Source organism: Lolium rigidum, chromosome 7, assembly GCF_022539505.1.
Source record: "Lolium rigidum isolate FL_2022 chromosome 7, APGP_CSIRO_Lrig_0.1, whole genome shotgun sequence".
NCBI lineage: Eukaryota > Viridiplantae > Streptophyta > Magnoliopsida > Poales > Poaceae > Lolium > Lolium rigidum.
The window spans coordinates 282,437,339-282,460,130 of record NC_061514.1 but is presented as its reverse complement, the minus strand read 5'-3'; the positions used below and the strand labels follow the sequence as shown (position 1 = coordinate 282,460,130).

General features: G+C 44.7%; 2 long non-coding RNA genes across 2 annotated transcripts; both read right to left on the bottom strand.

Annotated features, from left to right (window-relative positions):
• Positions 1 to 6,346: 6,346 nt before the first annotated feature.
• Positions 6,347 to 6,956, bottom strand: LOC124676913. Its single transcript, XR_006993857.1, has 3 exons — positions 6,908 to 6,956; positions 6,699 to 6,808; positions 6,347 to 6,602 (listed from the first exon to the last, which is right to left on the bottom strand). It is a non-coding gene; the product is annotated as an uncharacterized LOC124676913 (long non-coding RNA).
• Positions 6,957 to 8,723: 1,767 nt separating this feature from the next.
• Positions 8,724 to 11,382, bottom strand: LOC124678022. The gene is made up of 5 exons (XR_006994305.1): positions 11,171 to 11,382; positions 10,907 to 11,041; positions 10,278 to 10,383; positions 9,492 to 9,675; positions 8,724 to 9,125 (listed from the first exon to the last, which is right to left on the bottom strand). It is a non-coding gene; the product is annotated as an uncharacterized LOC124678022 (long non-coding RNA).
• Positions 11,383 to 22,792: the final 11,410 nt, after the last annotated feature.

The window sequence follows — 22,792 nt, the reverse complement described above, 5'->3', positions numbered from 1 at the left end:
GGGGTTAGTGCGACCAAGGAATGAGCGGAAAAGTGTAAGAAGCCCTTAAACAAGGGTGCTCGGTGTCACACTAACACAAGAAGAGATCAAAGCTTGGTTGCAATTGGAGAGACAACTAGATTCACACGCGGCCTCTCTTCTCTTTTTCTCTCTTTTGCTTAAAAGCTTTTTCTCTTTTGTATATGGTGGCACTTGCACTCTTTTGTATCTATGGTGGCACTTTGTACACTTTTGTATGTATGATGACACTATGCACACTTATGCTCTTTTTGTGTTTTGGCGGCTTTTTCTCGCACTATGTTAGCGTTAGCTCGCTCTTGCTATCTTGCCACACGAGTTTTGCTTAGAAGCTTGACTCCACACTACACACCTCACAATCGGGGCCACGTGCAATGTCTCGCAACACTCAATAAGCAATGCTCGATAGGATAGATCGCAAAAGAAGAGGGGTTACAAGGGGAATGCAAGTTATACCTAAGATGTTAGGCGGTGATGAACACACAACTTGCGATGATGGCGGTGGTGTCAAGAGTACGGTTGCAAGTTCGGGGTGCCTTGGATGTCGTCGCTTGCTTCGGAGCTGCGGGTTAGTTTCACAAACAAGGCACTCAAACCGGAACAAGCAAACACAAGTTAGCGGAAGAAAAGGGTCAAAGTAGCTTGGCGGTGGTGGCGGTGGTAAGCCGGTGGTGGGTGGTGTCGATGCTCTTGCGGTTGCGGCGGTGTTTATGGGGCCGCGGTGGTGTTTATCGGTGGTCTGCGGGGGTGACGGAGCTTGCCGGCGGAGGAGAGGAGTGGTGGTGGTCGGCGGCGGAGGTGGGAGTGGTGGCGCCCGGTTGGCGGCCGGTTGACCGGCCCTGGCGCCGGCCGGCCCGGTCTGCAGCCCGGTTGACCGGGTTCTGGCCCGGTTGGCGCCCGGTTGGGCGCCCGGTTGACCGGCTCTGGCGCCGGCCGGCCCAGTCTGCAGCCCGGTTGACCGGATTTCTCAACCGGCTGCACGTGTTCTTGAGCCAAATCGTCCAAATCGAAGGGAAACGATGGAATTGGAGGCTAAAAGTTGGGGAAATAGTAGATCAAGCACAATAACATCAAATCCATGGACCAAAACCACTCAAAACGCAACCAAATCGCAGATCCGTCAAAAGGCAAATTAGGGCTATTTTTGGGGATTTTTGGGGAAATTTTTTAGAGACGAAATTGGGTGGGAGGGGGGTCAAATCCGCGGAAACCAAAGGCTGCTGATACCATATGATGAGGTCTAAGACCCCGTGTGTGGCCCGATCTTGCGGTTGACCCGAAATCCAAAGGGGAAAAGGAGGGAGAGCGCGAAGAACACGAAGAACACGAGGAACTCACGCACGCACACCTACCCGATACAATCGATACTTACCCCCGTGGCTCGATGGACCACGCCAATAGAATCAACCCGGAAGAGACGCGCGGTAGAATTCCGAGGTGAGAGATTGGTGAGGGAGATGAATCTAGGAGTGAGAGAGAGAGTGGGAGGCACTAGAATCTCACACACCAAATCCAATCATCCAACAAGGGTAGCCTTGATATAAAGGGGATGAAACCCTAGGGAGACAAAGCTCAAATCCATGTCTAAGCCTAAATCTTGTCTAAGGAGGTAAGGGGGGCGTCATGGGTCTATATATAGGCACCCAAGACGACACATGGCGAAAAGGTACATAAGTGGGTAACTTAGGCAGCTTGGTGGGTAATCCCGTCGGATCCGGTCTGGGGCCGGTCAGACCGGGTCCTGGACCGGATGGTCCGGTCGTGGGTCCGGTTGACCGGGCGCCAACCGGACTGGGCCTCCTCCTCCCTCTTCCTTCTTCTCTTCTTTCCTTCTTCTTCTTCCTTCTTCCTTGCACCATGGGAGTTCCTTCTCTCTTGGTACTTGTCGATGTCGGCACCTATAGACACCATGACGATAGGCATGAGGTAGCATACCATTCGAGTTGGTGTTGAGGTCGACCATAGAGAGGAAGGAGTTCATCTTTACATATATGGCGGGGTTTTGTGTTGTTGGTCCACTTGGGGGACTCCTTGGCCATGGTGTAGCGTTGACGATAGGCGGGGCTACATCAGGTATGCAATGGGTTATGTTTTTTTTGGTTCTACTTTGGTTTTGTATAATCTAGTGATCTAAAATTGTACTTGTATTAGTGTCCTATCAATAAATTTGATTAAGGTTTTGAGGACACATTTCCTCAATTGAAGAAATTATGGATAATAGCCCCTTTTAGAAGACGTCAATTTGCGTCGACGGTGAAACCACAATCCTAAGCGTGGATGAAATGGTACAAAATGGGGGAAATGAATAAAAAAAGGGAAGGCACCAATTCACTATTGATTATTTTTATAGTGTGATCACCTTCCGCCCTAGCCGCCCCCAGCGGCGCCATGGGATCTTTGCTGCATCCACCCGCCTGGGCAACCATTGGCACCAGAGCCCGCTGCCACCATGGACGGCGCCCACGGCAGTGGCAGAAGGAGAGGACAAGAGTGAGGTTGAGGTGGCGCTAGGGTCGGGGCCCTTGGTGTCACCCTGTGGAGCGACACGAGGGACTCTCTCTATATATATTCAACCGCTGCATGGAAATATCTAGCAAAAATTAGACAAGTCTATACCAGGGGAAGGGTTATGGTGATTGGAGATGGTAGAACTGACTTCTGGCATGATGCCTGGTGTGGTGACTTCTCCCTATGTGAATGTTTCCTCAATTGTATGATATTTTCTCGCAGAAGGTGGGGAGTACGAACTGAAGTAACCCAACGATCGGGGTGTAGGCGCTTCTATATACGAGGAAGGCTTTGCAGCTTTGCAATGGATGGTACTCCAATTGACTGGTGGTTGGTCAAAAGATTGGGTAAATTATGCACTCCAATTGTTTATAAAAGGTTCAAGCTCTATGAACACCAAAGTGGCACGCAGTTCGAGCTTGCACCGGCAATTTCCAATATATTTGCTCATTTTCGTTAGGAAAATGATTGTCCTCCCCCGGGGGATCGGCGCGGCGCAACCTCCGGGTGCGTGACCGTTAGATGGGACGGATCGCACGGACGCGAACTCCCAGCGACAGCTTCACGTGCGTGGACCCCACCCACGTTTTCATCGTCCCCAACCTTATCTCGTCCCAAATCGCAGGGGCGCAGAGCCACCGGCTACCGCCGCGCCGCCGTTTCCGGCCGCATCCGCCGCAGCTTGCGCGCCGCCGTCTCCCTCCACGTCGAGCTCCGCCTCTCTGCGCCCGGCCGCCGCGTCCCTTGCCCTCCTCTTGCGCCGTCGCGTCCTCGATGGCGCCCACGCTGTGCTGGGCCTTCCCTGCAACTTGTGCGCCTTCGTCGCCCCACCTCCAAGCTCCGGCCCCTGCGCGGGTTCGCCGCCTCCCCTGACCTCCTCCTTCTGCAGTCGCGCCGCCGCGTCCTCGTCGGCACCCACGCGGAGCACGGCCTCCCCAACAGCTCGTGCGCCTTCGTCGCACACCACGCCGAGATCCGCCTCCATGCGCGCGGCCGCCCACCTCCCCTGCATGTGGCTGCCTCCTCCCTCGACCTCCTCCTCTTGCAACCACCGCGTCGCGGCCAGGGACGTCAACAAACGCGCCGCCTGGAAGAGCACGGTGGCCATGGCTTTTCATTGATGACGACGAGTCCATCTCTTTTTCTTTTTCATGTGATGCTACGTACGAATACTGGCGGTGCTACCCTAGGTCGACGGCGGTGCTACTATAGGTTGGCGATGATGCTACATTGGTCGATGGTGTGGGGTGCTTCAAACGACACATGGCGATGCTACCAACCATGGTCGGGGTTGCTTCCAATGGTGTTATGTGTTGCTACGTGCGGGATTGTGTTTTCGGGATTTTGCGGCCATATGTTTCGTGGATTTGCAACATAGGAATTATTTTTTTGCTATGTTGCTACAATTGCAAAATATTTTTGCTACTAGCAGCTTGTGGCGTTGCTGTCCTGGACGGACGGAGTTGCTGCAACCTCGGGCGGCGTTGCTACCGGCTGCAGGCGATATCTCCGTTGATGTCTTAAAGGATTTGCAACATATGAATAAAAAAATTTGCTACAATTTATTTGCGGTTTTGCTACATCTGCGTAATATGTTTGCTACGTGGTCTCCGGCGAGATCTCCGGCGAGCCCAACCTTTTTATTTTCTTTTCTGAACGAACCGTTTTTTGCTTCAGTCATTTGCTGCCGGGGTGATTTTTTGCTGCCGGGAGATGTTTTTTTGCTACATGCAAATCTAACCGTCAAAATGGTTGATCCGACGGCTGGGGACCCGGGGGCTGGGGAATCACATCTCCCGGGGGACGCCCAGCAGTTTCCATCGTTATTGGGGTGCATTCATGCTCCACTAGTTTTTGTAAATTATATGGAGCGAACGTCAGGATTTTTATTGTGATCAGGTAGAGACCACATCTTTGACGGTTGGATTTTAATGGACAGTTTTTTTTATAGTTTTACCATCTTATTACAAGTGTACATTACATCTAGGCCCCTCAAATCCCTGGCACCCAGTGAACATTTTGCAATATCAGGCCCAAGGTTGAGCCGTCCTTGCCTCTGTCTCCCGCAACGCTGGCCAAATCAGCCGAAGTCCAACCGTACCCGAGTCTGACCCTAGTCTAGACCTGATCGAACGAAGGTCAATCCATGATTTTAGTCGATCAACCGATTGCGCCGACGGCGGGTGGGGGCCTTTCTGTTTGCGGAGGTCGTTCATCCATGGCAGATGCTCTCCGGCTACAGAGATTGGGACATGGCGGCGGCATGTGAGCCTGACATGGTGGCCGTTGCGCTCTCAATCTCATGGGGCGTTCTTGATCCGTGCAGGATTTTTTTTGGTGTTGTCGGTTTATATGCACATTTGAGTTCCACTAGGAAGTTCGCGGCACAGCGTGCTCTACGATGATTTATAGGTTTAAGAGTGCGGGATTCCTTTTCAAAAACATCTGAACAAACATCTAAAACTGGACCACACCCTTGGTATCAGAATCGTTGGTTACAATTTGTAGAAATAATACAATATCCGGGTTGCTGAAGTACCGCGAAGTGCTAGTGACATAGGCGGTGGATGGTGGAGTGCTTTTGTTTCGAGATCGTTGGTTAAAATATTGTAGAAATAAATCAATATCTGGGTTCCTAATGTACCGTAGAAGTGCCGGTGAAACAGGCGGCGGATGGTGGAGTGCTTTTGTTTTCGGTGTTGCTACAAAAGGAAATGGTAGTATTTCTCCGGCCGAAAGACGCAACGGTTGATGGAGTAAATCTATCTTTCTAAAGTTACCGTAGAAGAAGGTCATCCAGGTGAAAATGTGACATATGGTGAAGTAAGTATAGTTTTTCGATGTTAACGTAGAAGAACACAATGTTATTTTCCCCTAGTAAAAGAGGGGGCGGATGTTGGGTTTTTCTTTGAATCACCGTTCAAGAATTATGCAGTACTAAGGAAATATCGGCCGATAATTACTGTCCAGAACCATGGTTGAGGCCGAAGGTTCGTGTAAAAACTACTACCCTTGTCCGTCGTTGCAAAATAACTGGTGGAGAAATATGCGGCCATAAATAATTAATAGTAGGTAGTTAGAAGCGTGTTTCATAGTTGACATCGGCAATGCTCAATATATCTACAGAGAAATTGCTTTCTAGAAAAATACAGGTAGTTGCCGCCTCGCAAAAGTTTACCGCCGAAACTAAACTTGAGGTTGAATACCACGTTGTTGCACCGTTGAGAATTTATCGTCGCTGAAATATGCACCCTCAAATAATTAAATATTAGGTAATTAACGATCTATTTCATAGTTGACACCGGAAAATTGCTGTTGACGTTTATGAATTACACCGAGAAATTGTTTTAGAAATTATAGGTAGTTACCGCCTTGCAAAAAAAACTACTATATTGCTAACGCGGCAAATTATTACAAAAGCTAACAATTTCAACCAACGATCTACTGTCAAAGTCTTCAAATATTGTTAGCACGATAAATTATTATGAAAATCGACGATCTAATGTGAGAAATTACCATCAAATTCTTTAAAAAATAGTATGAGGAATTTTTTAAAATCCAAAAAAGAAAAAATGGCGCACTGTTCACTTGTACTGTTCATACGCGCGAATAGTGACCAAAGCAACGAGGGAGCAGCAAAGGCCGTCGGCCTTTATATATACTAGATTTAGATGTGCGCCTTGGCGCACGACCCCGTGAAATTTGTGTCGATGCACACTTTGTATAACACTACTATAAGTTAGGCGGAATATGATAATCTATTTCTTCGATTTCAGAAAATGAAGTCGATATGATGATCTTAGGATAAAGCACACGAGAGTAAAAACAAAGTAGGAATATTTATATACAACCAGGAAAACCGAGGTATATATTATAGTAGCAAACACTCATGGAGATATGTCAAGAGCAACAGAAGTTTAGAAAGAAAATCCACATAACCTGAGCCATCTACGGAAGGAATAATTTGATGTTAAATCGAGTTAATGAAATCCACAAGAGCAATGCCATCAAGATCCTTCTCCCATGTTCTATCTACATCTACTTCAGAGATATCATTGTAGCTAGTGAATGTATACCTGAAATACTAAACAAGCACAATGTCAAACAAAAAGGGAGATAAACATATTTTCCCACTATCAGGAAAATCAAGAGGTTAAGCGGTCAAGTCCTACCGTTTTATCAGTTCGGCTATTCCTTTCCCAACCAAGTGTTTGCAACTTCCCATAATTACTCTCACGAATGCCTTGATTGAAGATGGTAGATTCTAAGACTGGCTCAATCTCTACAAAAGACCAAAAAATTAAGGTTGATCAAAATCTTGATTAAAAGTAAGATGAACCTTCACCTGGATTATAAGAAATAAATAATTGTAACAACTCACCTAGGGTCTAGGACGATGACAACCATGAAGAGAGGAACCATGGGTGGTCGAGAGAGAGGATCACACAATATTGTCTCTTCTCACATTCTATGTATCCGCTGATAATTGTATGCTTTGAAATCTAGTAATTATAAGCAATTGAGGTTTCACTTGGAATGATATAAAATTTGTATATCCACAGGTATTTTAATTTTGCATCCATTGCTAGCAGCCTGAAGAGAAAATTGACTCTTGACATATACTTGAGCAACAACATGTATTTCCATGGTTTAGAAGTGGTCTAGTATCAGGAGTGCCTTCAGGCGATCATATGCTTGCCTTTTATGCCTCCTAGTGAGGACCCTATCATATGAATAAATAGGTTTTGAAACAACCATAAGAAATAAATTGTATAACCAGTTAATTATTTTAGATCACAACCCTGCCCTTTTCGTTGCGTGGCTAAGCTCTCGGCATTTCTAAATTACAGTCGGGTTAGCTAACCAGTCCCATGTAAATATTTCTTTCTTTGGCACTCGAATCTGGCACGAAACAAAAAAATCCCCAGAAGTAAGGCATTTCAGATTGAGAATATTTGGGTCAACATCTAGGATTTGAAGAAACAAGTAAGTAATGCTTGGAAAATACCTGTTAAAGCAACAATCCAACAATTATTCTGAATACTAAACTGAATAATGTAAGAACTGCATTGAAAGAATGGAACAAGTACTTGTCTCAGCTATCTTTATTTGTTGAAAATGTCAAATGGTGCTTGCTCAGTTGATGAATTAGAGCAATAAAGAATCCTCACACTCCGGGAATGGAACTTCAACAAATTTTCAAAATCGAATATATCAAGGCTGCATTCCTACAAGCAACAATATTGGAAAAAAGATGCGCAGAGAAACGGAAAGAATATGGAGATGAACATACTAAATTTTTCGCTGGCAGGTCTATTTTGCAAGATCATGATGGAAACGCACTTGCTCTATTTCAAGATTGTAACCAAAGATTAGAAGTCATTGATCTACACCAAATGAAATTTGATTTACAAAATCTATTCAATTCTATTCCTGGCCTTGAAAATATATCTAGTCCTCTCTCTGAAGAGAAAATTGATAATATTGTTAAGAAAATACCTAATGACAAAGCTCCAGGTCCTGATGGCTTTAACTGGTGTTTTCCTAAGACTTGTTGGGATATTGTGGCTCCTCAGTTCTATAACTTACTGCAGCAATTTTCGGAAGGAAAAGTTATCTTAGGCAGTATAAATAATTATCTAATAACATCAATCTAAAAAATAGTTCTCCTATAGGGGTAAATGATTACAAACCCATATCTCTATTAAACTCAAGCCTGAAACTGGAATGGAAATCCATTCTTCATACTGCCATGTTGTATTCATGTATTGAGTTTTAGTGTTTCTAGCTGGTGTCCTACCTGATCAGTTACATCATATCAACCTGCTGGGGCAGATTTTGTACACCACGAACCCAATTATTTTTACTGCTGCTCTCACACTTGAACTCAATCAGACCTTGTGTTGTGCTCAAGCCAAAGCAGCATGTCTCTCGTGAACCTTTCCCTGGCTCGGGCAACTCTGGGGCTCTCTTTAGACACCATATCCACACCTGTAAGTATTTTCAAGCATCACGTCAGAACTCATGTTTTATTAACTCATAATTTATCATTGGCCCGGTCATGCAAAACCCTTGGCAATATGATAATAACACACTTTAGGCATGGCCAAATTAGGGAGCTTAGCAGTTTACCATACATTACAATAAAGTGAAAAGATATGATCAAGAAAGAACCAGCCAAACAAAGAGAGCATTTTATTTTTCATAAACAAAAAATGACTGGACCTGGACATTAACCTCGTATATATATGCAGCAACCATAAAGGGATTCACTATTTTTCCAATGCATAAATAGCTACAGCAACCTATTTACATTCTAAGCTGCAACCAAGTACAAAAGATATGTGTGGTTTGCTAGATAGAAAATGCATGTAGACACTTCTTTAAGAAATAAAAAATAGATATACTCTTTTTTCAAACAAAGAAACTTCAGAAAAAATGAAAGACACAGAAGAGGTGATGTTATATAGTCGATGCTAGGGCACTCACAGAATTCGTGTAATTTCTTTGAGGATTGCAGAATCAAGGAAAAGATAACATTCCATTAGGAACCTAAAAATTTATAAGGCATTGTCGCTGCCTTCCCATGGGAGTTGTACCTGAAATAATAGATAAATCTTTTGACCACATCTACTCGATAGGTAAAAAGGAAGTAAGCATATATATATTGGTCGAACCTCAAGAAAAGAAACCATACAATTTAAAGGGACTGGCTCACAATACATCATAGATAATTAAGGGGTATGTTCCAATAGCTTTCAACATAGGAAACTGAGAGTGCAATTAAACTATGTTGAACGAAAAAGTAGGCTATACAGACCAACATTATTTTTATCGCCTCTTAGCAGATTTACGAAATAGAAAAAAACAAGCATCGGTAGAAAGCAACCCCCTAGAGCAGCAGAAGGTAGTAATGGCTTCAATGTGATCATATAGAAATAACCCTAATAGGGGATGTCGCTTACCCGATTCATAAACTTTATTATCCAGTATGGTTTCATCTTTGGAAGACCTCAACTACGACGACATGATAGCTAGGTTGGATGTGGCATCAATGCAGGGACAGCGGACACAATAGGCCTTGGTTGGTTACCCTGCCGCACAACACCTCAACCTCACCGCCCAACCAAGGTGCAATAAGGGAAACATCTGAAACATGATCAATCAGTAAATATCACACGTGGGAATAATTTCGAGAGCATCATGTACATCAGCTATTGCAGCAAGAAGATGAAAATATACACATGAATACTTACAATTGCAAAAAATGAAAATAGCTGAAACGCAATCCAAACAGTTAAAATAGCAGGACTATGTAACCATGTAAGAAATACCAATCAAATAGGGCTTCATGGCTACTGTTTCGGCTAGCCTTTAGTTAATAGACCGTACTAACATGTGTAAGAGTAAGGTCATGTCCTATATTTCATTATTAACTTTCATGTGCCACTTTGACAAAGCTAAATTGATATCTGTAGATTGAAGTGCAGCTTCATCAGATTGAATATGCAAACACAAACAACATGCCTTCAAAGTAAAGGATGAACTAATTTAATGGCAAGAATCATATATATGGAAGAAAAAGCACCACAAAAATCTAAACAAAAGGAAATCAAAACATGAGAACGCGTTCAGGATGTCACATGCAAAATCTTGGCCCACCTGAATCCTAACTGTTATCAAGAACTAATGTGCCGATCTTCTGGAAAATGAAAATGTTACAGACAATAGATGAAAAATAGATAACATACCGTATAAACAAGCCGCCTAGGCTGTCATTCTTGGTTCCGGACTCAGCTGCCTTTGCCTGTAGTTATGAAGGCTACAGCCTACTGCAAACTGAAGAACCCTTTAGCTCTGTAACAAAATTCAAGCAAATAATAGTGTAAGTGCCTGCAATTCATTAGCAAAGAGAAGGCACATTACGGATTCATCATTCATGCACAAACTGAGAGTCAATATAAGAGTTAAAGGAGTATGCAGATCTGCAATGAATAACCAAAAGTCAGGTTGCTGGAAAACAATTATTCTCTGAAGAGGCTTTCTACGTGCTTTTCTTCTCTGCAAAAATATCTTATCTCCCATGTATGTTTTTGTAGCTATGAGATTTTTATGAAGAACTACCTTCCCACTTTGTAGCCACACTATATTGAATTTGTATGTTAATAACGTGCATGAACAGTTTCACCTATAGTGAGCATGTCCGGTTAGAAAGTTCCTTATTTAGAATTCGTGCTACCTGGATTAATCAAGCATTGCATTGGTCTATCATTATTTCGATAGCACAATACACATTGAAACTGATAATTCGTCACATCACTATTAAAAAACATCTGAATTGAAGTGGAAAAAAAACAGCCGCTGAATAGGCTGCACATACCTTCATTATACATATACCCAGCGGAGAGGCACGACGCGACAACAAGGTGCCTGTACCAGAGGCGAGGCCCTCCGGCCGTTCGCAACTACTGATTGCAACCTAGTCTTATTTCCTCCTTAGTACAGAACCCTAGCCCTGAAACATCCAACAAGAAAAAATACAGATATAGTCAAGCTTCACGAGGTAAAAGTACATGGCTAAGAATATTCAGACTATTGGTGCTGCAACCTCGTGAGAAACCTCGACTAAAATTCAGATTATTACCTGGAGACCATCAATATTAGGGCCTAATCTTCTGTATAATTGTTTCTCCAGCAAGAGGAGGGCCATTGTTCTGTTGCTGGCCGGCGTCCTTGGTGACGATGAAGAGGTGGAGGAGGCTAGGCGGTCTAGCAAAACAAATCGGAGAGGGGTAGGACGGGCTGAGCTCCACCAGCTGCTCCTCCGGGGATGGCACGACGTGCGTCGGCGGTGTGGCTGCGATGCGCCGGCTGGCCAGCAGCCACTCCTCTGGCGGCGGCGACGGACTGCTCCCGTCGGCCACCAACCGCTCATCCGGTGGCGGCACGGGATGCAGCTCCCGCCGGCCACCAGCCGCTCCTCCCACGACGGCCATGGGAGCTGCGAGGTCGGAGACGAGAAGGGCAGGGACGAGAGGTGAAGGAGGAGAAGGATGGTGGCAGGAGGAGGAAGGGGATTGGGCAGGGGCGTAGCACGCGAGGGGATTGGGCGGCAGCTAGTGTTTAACCGTGGGAGCTGCACCTTCTATGCGACGTGGTGGAAAATATGGACGGCGCGCGAGGCGGCGTCGGGGAGGAGGTGGATCTCGACGGGGAGGAGGTGGAGCTCGACGGGGACGGCTGGGTGGACGAGGCGACGAACGGAGAGAGAAGGGACAGGGAGGCGATTTACACAAAAATAACCCAAAAGTGGAAGAAAAGCACAGACTGACCCTCCGGCGAAACTATTTCACCAATCTAACCCTTTTGTGTGGCGCCCCTCCCAGGGGCGCCACACATGCCCATGTGGCTCCCCTCCTGCCGGCGCCACTGACCCAGCCGACGTGGCCCCCTCGCCGCTGAGCTGGTGCGCCCATCCGACGTGGCAGCACGTGTGGCGCCCCTCCCAACGGCGCCACACATGCACTTGTAATCCCCCAAAACATACTGTAAGACAAATCCTCTGGGACTTAGCCGTTTTGCGAGGCTCGATGTGTGGCGCCGATGCCACGGGCGCCACACTAGCATGTGTGGCGCCGATGCCACGGGCGCCACACATAGAGCCTCGCGAAAACGGCTAAGTCCCGCGAGGATTTGTCCCACGCATGTTTTGGACCCAATGGTTCATATAAGTTGGCATGTGTGGCGCCGATGCCACGGGCGCCACACTAGCACTTGTGGCGCCGGTGGGAAGGGCGCCACACATGGACTTGTGTTGAAAACATGAAAAATCCTACCAAACTCCAACGAGTTACGAGTACAATATTGGACACAACAAGTAGAAATTTCATGACATACACATATAACACTTCATAGGTCACATTGTAGCACGTAGATTCAAACAACAAGTAGCATTACGGACCATGGTTCGAAATGACATAGGGTTCACAAATCGATACTTATGAATATAGAGTTCACAACAACACGTAGCACATCCTAGTAGCGTCCTCGACGTGCCGTCCTCGTGGGCTGCTTCCGGACGGCCATCCTCTTCGTCCGCTGCCTTGGCTGCTCCTGCTGCTGCTGCTCCTGCTGCTGCTCCTGCTCCTCCTCCTCCTCCTCCTCCTCCTCCTCCTCCTCCTCCTCCTCCTCTGAAGAGAACGGCTCGTCGTTCCTCATCCTCGACATAGCTGATCTCCGCGGCGGCCCGTCATCCTCCTCCGTGACAACCTTCTTTCCTCGGTTGACATAATCTTCCGGAGTGTACCGGTTTGGAGCCTTGCCCCTTGGCTTCAACCGGTAAGCTGACCGTTGCTTGGAGGTACGCTTCGGAAGTACGCCTTGACTCAGAATTAGGTCGTCCTCGGGAGGAATCTGCACAAACATGAACACATGAGATTACAAAAGTTGAAATTAGTAAGAACATGTTTCACGAGCAACAAAATAGTCCATACATGTTCTTCGAAGAGGAGGATGTAGGGATTTCGCCTTCGCGGCAACCTAGCAAGTTCGCTAACCGCCGCATCTTTCGTGCAGTGTTCTGCGTCATGGAACTCACGGTTACAAAGCCACCAGAACATAATTGCGTACATTCAAAGTTGGTGATCATACCTTAATGAAATTCCGCAACGGTCCGACAGGCTTTTCATCTGTGTGGCTCTGCTCCCACACAACCTCGCACTCCTCAGCTGTTTTCTGGATCTCCTCCCGCTATGACAAACATAGCATACACAATTTAAGCGAGCACATGGCAATCTAGATGATGTACTAGTTAGTGAGAGAATCCATTACCACGAAGTTCAGCTCGGAAGCAATAGAAGTCGATCTCCCTCTGCGAGCAAAAGTGTCGTGGCTGGCTTTGCCCAACCTCATCGAACCGGATGGGGTCGTCCAAGATCTCTTCACGATACGCGCGCTTCACTAACTCGATACGCGTGTTCGATGGAACCACTCGAGGTAGTTGTTGAAAGCGGTGAAGTCGTGAGGCACAATCTGCTCAGGGCCAGCATTCCGTGCCGCTTCCAAGCAGTGTTGGAACGCTGTGATGTGGCCGCTATGATGGACTGGCCAATTTGTGATCTTCCTCTGCGTCTCGTTGAGTACCCTGGGACGCCCAACTGATAGGCGGTCCCAGCTCCATACGGAAAGTAGGAGCATGCATCCACCAATACCGCCGCTCCCAGTCTTGCTCCCAGTCCTGCGACAAGCTTCGTCCAACTGCGTACATAAGATATTTGGTTACTACTTTGTGTAGCGCACTACTATAGGAAAATAGTACATAGAACAAATCATCACCTGCCGGTAGAGGTAGGCAAGTGCCGCTGTTCCCCAACTCCACCGGTCGTCCAACACCGTAAGCGCCTTCAGCCAACACCAATGGGCCAGCTTACCCCCACTTGTCGGGAAAGAGAGTCCCGGAAATCATGTACCATAAGTACACGCGGGCGTACGTCCTCCGAGTGTCCTCGTCGGCCTCTATCGGGCATTCTCCAAAGTTAGTCCTGATCCATTCGAAAGACGCGCCGGCGGGAACTCTCCGCTTTGGATTTGCTGGCGCCGGAGGAGCCACCGCCAATAAGCCCCTCCATCTGCTGGCGCCACCCATCGGAAGCTGTGTTCATACACGAGTGGCTCGCCACCGAATAGGTAGTGCAAGGATCATGGAAACATCCTGGAGAGTAGGGGCCATCTCGCCGGCCCTCAAGTGGAAGGTGTGAGTCTCCGGCCTCCACCGGTCGACAAGGGCGGTGAGTGCCGAGGGGTTCATGTGTGGCCCCCACAGCTTACAAGGGATATGAACGGCATAAGACCGGTAGGCCGGATGAACTCCGTGTACCTCTCGTCATAAGGTATATCCGGTGTGCCATGGTAACGAATCTTCAAAGGGTGAAGATCCGTTCCCCTCTCCGTCATATGAACAGCCCGGTGCTCCCTGTCGTACTCTTCATCCGGAAGCCACACCATCCTACATGTATGAGCAACACATACAACATATTATGAGCCATTCATACCAAATATGAGCAACACATACATGAGAATATATCCAAATAAGCCATCACACATACATTCCTAACAAATATGAGTTATTCCATCAAGAATACATGAGAATATATCTAACTTTCGAATCACATATACATCACACATACATGAGAGTTCATATCCAAATACATCACACATATGAATTTCGTAAGACATACCATTCCTAGGCACATAATAGACATATGTAAGACAATAGAATGCATTTGCTAAGCTCCAATTTTGCCTTTCACCACATACATACATAAGGATTTCAACACATACATGTAAAATTTCATTCAACACATCTAGGGTTCCTACATATCTAGGGTTCCTACATATCTAGGGTTCCTACATATCTAGGGTTCCTACACATACACATTCAACACATACATAGCCATTTCAAATCTAGTTTCCATGTCTAGGGTTCATGTGCAAATCTAGCAAGATCTATGAAATTAGTGGATGAATGTGAGGGATTCGAAGGGGATTACCTTGAGGAATGGATGGGGAAGAGATTGGCCGGTCAGATACTGATGAATTTGTGGCCGATTTGTTGGGGGAGAGAGAGAGGGAGGAGGAGGAACCGCCGGCCGCCTTGGGGGAGAGAGGGAGGGAGGAGAAGAAACAGAGAAGAAGATGGTCGGGCTGGGTGCGGGCGCGGGCGCCACACTTAAGTGGATGTGTGGCGCCCGTGGCATCGGCGCCACACATGCTAGTGTGGCGCCCGTGGCATCGGCGCCACACATCGAGCCTCGCAAAATGGCTAAGTCCCAGAGGATTTGTCTTACAGTATGTTTTGGGGGATTACAAGTGCATGTGTGGCGCCGTTGGGAGGGGCGCCACACATGCTGCCACGTCGGATGGGCGCACCCAGCTCGGCGGCGAGGGGGCCACGTCGGGCCGGGTCGGTGGCGCCGGCAGGAGGGGAGCCACATGGGCATGTGTGGCGCCCCTGGGAGGGGCGCCACACAAAAGGGTTAGATTGGTGAAATAGTTTCGCCGGAGGGTCAGTCTGTGCTTTTCTTCCACTTTTGGGTTATTTTTGTGTAAATCGCCGGACAGGGACGGCCGCAGCGAGGATAAGCATTGTGTGGTCGCTAGCTTTTCTCTCTTCGATCCTTTTTCTATTTTGCTACCTTGAACCAATACTGCTGTGACATGGCCCAATCGCTGGCTCGAAACGAGACGAAGCAACCGGCCAGCCGGTGCGTGGCTGGTGGCGTGCGTGGATGCCCTGCGAGGCCCCCGTTGGGGGGCATCTATTATAGGTTAGATATATATTTGAGTTCCATTTGGCTTGGATGGTTTGTGTCGTTTTCCATTTGATGTGTGTTTGACATCTAGAACGTTTAGGACATGTCAGGGTTACTCTCAACATCGACCAGTAGTAAGTAATATATTACCTCTATTTATAAATAAATGTCTTAAATTTTTTAAAATTAGGATTAATTTTGTTACGTCTTGGAGAAACTTATTTTGATATATCTCTAAGTATTATATGAAATAATACACGGTAAAGTATAACTCAATGAGTGAACAGTAGAGAGAGGCGGACAAGGAGGCGACTCCAGCGCGTCGAGTCTCGCCGGCGAAACCGTCGCTCCCCTCTGCCTCCTGCCGCCGTTCGGCACCGGGAGGTGTGATACGTCTCCAACGTATCTATAATTTCTGATGTTCCATGCTAGTTTTATGACAATACTTACATGTTCTATTCATACTTTATATCGTTTTGATGCATTTTCTGGAACTAACCTATTAACAAGATGTCGAAGTGCCAGTTCCTATTTTCTGCTGTTTTTGGTTTCAGAAATCTTACACAGGAAATATTCTCGGAATTGGACGAAACAAAAGCCCACGATCTTATTTTTCCACGGAGCTTCCAGAACATCGAAAAAGAGTCGGAGACGGGCAGCAGGGGGCCCACACCATAAGGCGGCGTGGGTGGCCCCCTGGCCGCGCCACCTGGTGGGGAGGCCGCCCCCTGGCCCCTCCGAGGCTGCCCTTCCGCCTATATATTCTCTCCGCCTCGAAAACCCTAAGAACATAAGTGATACGTCTCCGACGTATCGATAATTTCTTATGTTCCATGCCACATTATTGATAATATCTACATGTTTTATACACATTATATGTCGTATTTATGCATTTTCCGGCACTAACCTATTAACGAGATGCCGAAGAGCCGATTCTGTCGTTTTCTGCTGTTTTTGGTTTCGAAATCCTAGTAAGGAAATATTCTCGGAATTGGACGAAATCAACGCCCGGGGTCCTATTTTTGCACGAAGCTTCCGGAAGACCGAGGGATAGACGAAGTGGGGCCACGAGGTGGCCGGACAACGAGGCGGCGCGGCCCAGGCCCTGGCCGCGCCGGCCTGTGGTGTGGGCCCCTCGTGACGCCCTTTGACCTGCCCTTCCGCCTACAAATAGCCTTCGTCGCGAAACCCCCAGTACCGAGAGCCACGATACGGAAAACCTTACTGAGGCGCCGCCGCCGCCAATCCCATCTCGGGGGATTCTGGAGATCACCTCCGGCACCCTGCCGGAGAGGGGAATCATCTCCCGGAGGACTCTTCACCGCCATGGTCGCCTCCGGAGTGATGAGTGAGTAGTTCACCCCTGGACTATGGGTCCATAGCAGTAGCTAGATGGTTGTCTTCTCCTCATTGTGCTTCATTGTTGGATCTTGTGAGCTGCCTAACATGATCAAGATCATCTATCCGTAATGCTATATGTTGTGTTTGTCGGGATCCGATGGATAGAGAATACTATGTTATGTTAATTATCAATCTATTACCTATGTGTTGTTTATGATCTTGCATGCTCTCCGTTATTAGTAGAGGCTCTGGCCAAGTTTTTACTCTCAACTCCAAGAGGGAGTATTTATGCTCGATAGTGGGTTGATGCCTCCATTAAATCTGGGACAGTGACAGAAAGTTCTAAGGTTGTGGATGTGATGTTGCCACTAGGGATAAAATATTGATGCTATGTCTAAGGATGTAGTTATTGATTACATTACGCACCATACTTAATGCAATTGTCTGTTGTTTGCAACTTAATACTGGAAGGGGTTCGGATGATAACCTCGAAGGTGGACTTTTTAGGCATAGATGCATGTCTGGATAGCGGTCTATGTATTTTGTCGTAATGCCCAATTAAATCTCACTATATTTATCATATCATGTATGTGCATTGTTATGCCCTCTCTATTTGTCAATTGCCCGACTGTAATTTGTTCACCCAACATGCTTTTATCTTATGGGAGAGACACCTCTAGTGAACTATGGACCCCGGTCCTATTCTTTACATCGCATACAATCTATTGCAATTGTTCTTTACTGTTTTCTGCAAACAATCATCTTCCACACAATACGGTTAATCCTTTGTTACAGCAAGCCGGTGAGATTGACAACCTCACTGTTTCGTTGGGGCAAAGTACTTTGGTTGTGTTGTGCAGGTTCCACGTTGGCGCCGGAATCTCTGGTGTTGCGCCGCACTACATCCCGCCGCCATCAACCTTCAACGTGCTTCTTGGCTCCTCCTGGTTCGATAAACCTTGGTTTCTTTCTGAGGGAAAACTTGCTGCTGTGCGCATCATACCTTCCTCTTGGGGTTCCCAACGAACGTGTGAGTTACACGCCATCAAGCATATTTTCTGGCGCCGTTGCCGGGGAGATCAAGACACGCTGCAAGGGGAGTCTCCACTTCCCAATCTCTTTACTTTGTTTTTGTCTTGCTTTATTTTATGTACTACTTTGTTTGCTGCACTTATATCAAAACACAAAAAAATTAGTTGCTAGCTTTACTTTATTTACTGTCTTGCTCTCTATATAAAAAACACAAAAAAATTAGTTATTTGCATTTACTTTATCTAGTTTGCTTTATTTACTACTGCTAAAATGAATACTCCTGAAAACACTAAGTTGTGTGACTTCACAAACACAAATAATAATGATTTCTTATGCACACCTATTGCCCCACCTGCTACTACAGCAGAATTCTTTGAAATTAAACCTGCTTTACTGAATCTTGTCATGAGAGAGCAATTTTCTGGTGTTAGTTCTGATGATGCTGCTGCCCATCTTAATAATTTTGTTGAACTATGTGAAATGCAAAAGTATAAGGATGTAGATGGTGATGTTATAAAATTAAAATCGTTTCCTTTCTCATTAAGAGGAAGAGCTAAAGATTGGTTGCTATCTTTGCCTAAGAATAGTATTGATTCATGGACTAAATGCAAGGATGCTTTTATTGGTAGATATTATCCTCCCGCTAAAATTATATCTTTGAGAAGTAGCATAATGAATTTCAAGCAATTAGATAATGAACATGTTGCTCAAGCATGGGAGAGAATGAAATCTTTGGTTAAAAATTGCCCAACCCATGGACTGACTACTTGGATGATCATCCAAACCTTTTATGCAGGACTGAATTTTTCTTCGCGGAATTTATTGGATTCAGCTGCTGGAGGTACCTTTATGTCCATCACTTTGGGGGCGGCTACAAAGCTTCTTGATGATAAATTACTCTGAATGGCACACGGAAAGAGCTCCACAAGGTAAGAAGGTAAATTCTGTTGAAGAAACCTCCTCCTTGAGTGATAAGATTGATGTGATTATGTCTATGCTTGTGAATGGTAGATCTAATGTTGATCCTAATAATGTTCCTTTAGCTTCATTGGTTGCTCAAGAAGAAAATGTTGATGTGAATTTCATTAAAAATAATAATTTCAACAACAATGCTTATAGGAACAATTCTGGTAATAACTATAGGCCATATCCTTCTGCTAATGGTAATGGTTATGGTAATTCTTATGGGAATTCTTACAATAATAATAGGAGTGTACCCCCTGGTCTTGAAGCTATGCTTAAAGAATTTATTAGTACACAAACCGCTTTTAACAAATCTGTTGAGGAAAAGCTTGATAAAATTGATATTCTTGCTTCTAGAGTTGATAGACTTGCCTCTGATGTTGATCTTTTAAAATTGAAAGTTATGCCTAATAAGGATATTGATAATAAGATTACTACTACAGCAAATGTCATCCAAGTTAGAATTAATGAGAATATAGGATTAATGGCTGAATTGCGTGCTAGGTGGGATAGAGAAGAAAATGAAAAACTAGCTAAAGAGAATAATGTAGCTAAAGTTTGGACTATTACCACCACTAGTAATGTTAATGATTCACATGTTGCTTCACCTCCTACTATCAATGGTAAAATAATTGGTGTTGGCAATGCTTCTATTCCTAATGCAAAGCCTGCAAAACTGCAAAAAACTGCTAAAACTGCTGAAACTGCCTGTGATAAAACTGCTGAAATTTTTTCCAACGTTGGGGATAATGATCCCATTGCTGTAGCTCATAATGATTTAGATTTTGATGATTGTCACATCTCTGAAGTTATAAAGTTGTTACAAAAACTTTCTAAGAGTCCTAATGCTAGTGCTATAAATTTGGCCTTTACAAAACATATTACAAATGCTCTCATAAAAGCTAGAGAAGAGAAACTAAAACTTGAAACCTCTATTCCTAGGAAGTTAGAAGATGGTTGGGAGCCCATCATTAAAATGAGGGTCAATGATTTTGATTGTAATACTTTATGTGATCTTGGTGCAAGTATTTTTGTTATGCCTAAGAAAGTCTATGATATGCTTGACTTGCCACCATTGAAAAATTGTTATTTGGATGTTAATCTCGCTGATAATGCTAAAAAGAAACCTTTGGGGAGAGTTGATAATGTTCATATTATGGTTAACAATAACCTTGTCCCCGTTGATTTTGTTGTCTTGGATATTGAATGCAATGCATCTTGCCCCATTATATTGGGAAGACCTTTTCTTCGAACCGTTGGTGCTACTATAGATATGAAGGAAGGTAATATTAAATATCAATTTCCTCTCAAGAAAGGCATGGAACACTTCCCTAGAAAAAGAATGAAGTTACCTTATGATTCTATTATTAGAGCAAATTATGATGTTGATGCTTCATCTCTTGATAATACTTGATTTACACTTTCGGCGCCTAGCTGAAAGGCGTTAAAGAAAAGCGCTTATGGGAGACAACCCATGTTTTTACTACAGTACTTTGTTTTATATTTGAGTCTTGGAAGTTGTTTACTACTGTAGCAACATCTCCTTATCTTAGTTTTATGTTTTGTTGTGCCAAGTAAAGTCTTTGATAGTAAAGTCAATACTAGATTTGGATTACTGCGCAGTTACGGATTTCTTTGCTGTCACGAATCTGGGCCTAATTCTCTGTAGGTAACTCAGAAAAATATGCCAATTTACGTGAGTGATCCTCAGATATGTACGCAACTTTCATTCAATTTGGGCATTTTCATTTGAGCAAGTCTGGTGTCATTTTAAAATTCGTCTTTACGAACTGTTCGTTTTGACAGATTCTGCCTTTTATTTCGCATTGCCTCTTTTGCTATGTTGGATGAATTTCTTTGATCCATTAATGTCCAGTAGCTTTATGCAATGTCCAGAAGTGTTAAGAATGATTATGTCACCTCTGAACATGTTAATTTTTATTGTGCACTAACCCTCTAATGAGTTGTTTCGAGTTTGGTGTGGAGGAAGTTTTCAAGGATCAAGAGAGGAGTATGATGCAATATGATCAAGGAGAGTGAAAGCTCTAAGCTTGGGGATGCCCGGTGGTTCACCCCTGCATATATTAAGAAGACTCAAGCGTCTAAGCTTGGGGATGCCCAAGGCATCCCCTTCTTCATCGACAACATTATCGGGTTCCTCCCCCGAAACTATATTTTTATTCCATCACATCTTATGTACTTTGCTTGGAGCGTCGGTTTGTTTTTGTTTTTGTTTGAATAAAATGGATCCTAGCATTCATTGTGTGGGAGAGAGACACGCTCCGTCTGTTGCATATGGACAAATATGTCCTTAGGCTTTACTCATAGTATTCATGGCGAAGGTTGAATCTTCTTCGTTAAATTGTTATATGGTTGGAATCGGGAAATGCTACATGTAGTAATTCTAAAATGTCTTGGATAATTTGATACTTGGCAATTGTTGTGCTCATGTTTAAGCTCTTGCATCATATACTTTGCACCCATTAATGAAGAAATACATAGAGCTTGCTAAAATTTGGTTTGCATATTTGGTCTCTCTAAAGTCTAGATAATTTCTAGTATTGAGTTTTGAACAACAAGGAAGACGGTGTAGAGTCTTATAATGTTTACAATATGTCTTTTATGTGAGTTTTGCTGCACCGTTCATCCTTGTATTTGTTTCAAATAACCTTGCTAGCCTAAACCTTGTATCGAGAGGGAATACTTCTCATGCATCCAAAATCCTTGAGCCAACCACTATGCCATTTGTGTCCACCATACCTACCTACTACATGGTATTTCTCCGCCATTCCAAAGTAAACTGCTTGAGTGCTACCTTTAAAATTTCCATCATTCGCCTTTGCAATATATAGCTCATGGGACAAAATAGCTTAAAAACTATTGTGGTATTGAATATGTACTTATGCACTTTATCTCTTATTAAGTTGCTTGTTGTGCGATAACCATGTTCCTGGGGACGCCATCGACTCTTTGTTGAATATCATGTGGGTTGCTATGCATGCCCGTCTTGTCTGAAGTAAGAGAGATCTACCACTTTAATGGTTAGAGCATGCATATTGTTAGAGAAGAACATTGGGCCGCTAACTAAAGTCATGAATCATGGTGGAAGTTTCAGTTTTGGACATATATCCTCAATCTCATATGAGAACACTAATTGTTGCCACATGCTTATGCATTAAAGAGGAGTCCATTATCTCGTTGTCCATGTTGTCCCGGTATGGATGTCTAAGTTGAGAATAATCAAAAGCGAGAAATCCAAAATGCGAGCTTTCTCCTTAGACCTTTGTACAGGCGGCATGGAGGTACCCCATTGTGACACTTGGTTAAAACATGTGTATTGCGATGATCCGGTAGTCCAAGCTAATTAGGACAAGGTGCGGGCACTATTGGTATACTATGCATGAGGCTTGCAACTTGTAAGATATAATGTACATAACTCATATGCTTTATTACTACCGTTGACAAAATTGTTTCATGTTTTCAAAACCAAAGCTCTAGCACAAATATAGCAATCGATGCTTTCCTCTTTGAAGGACCATTCTTTTACTTTTATGTTGAGTCAGTTTACCTATCTCTCTCCACCTCAAGAAGCAAACACTTGTGTGAACTGTGCATTGATT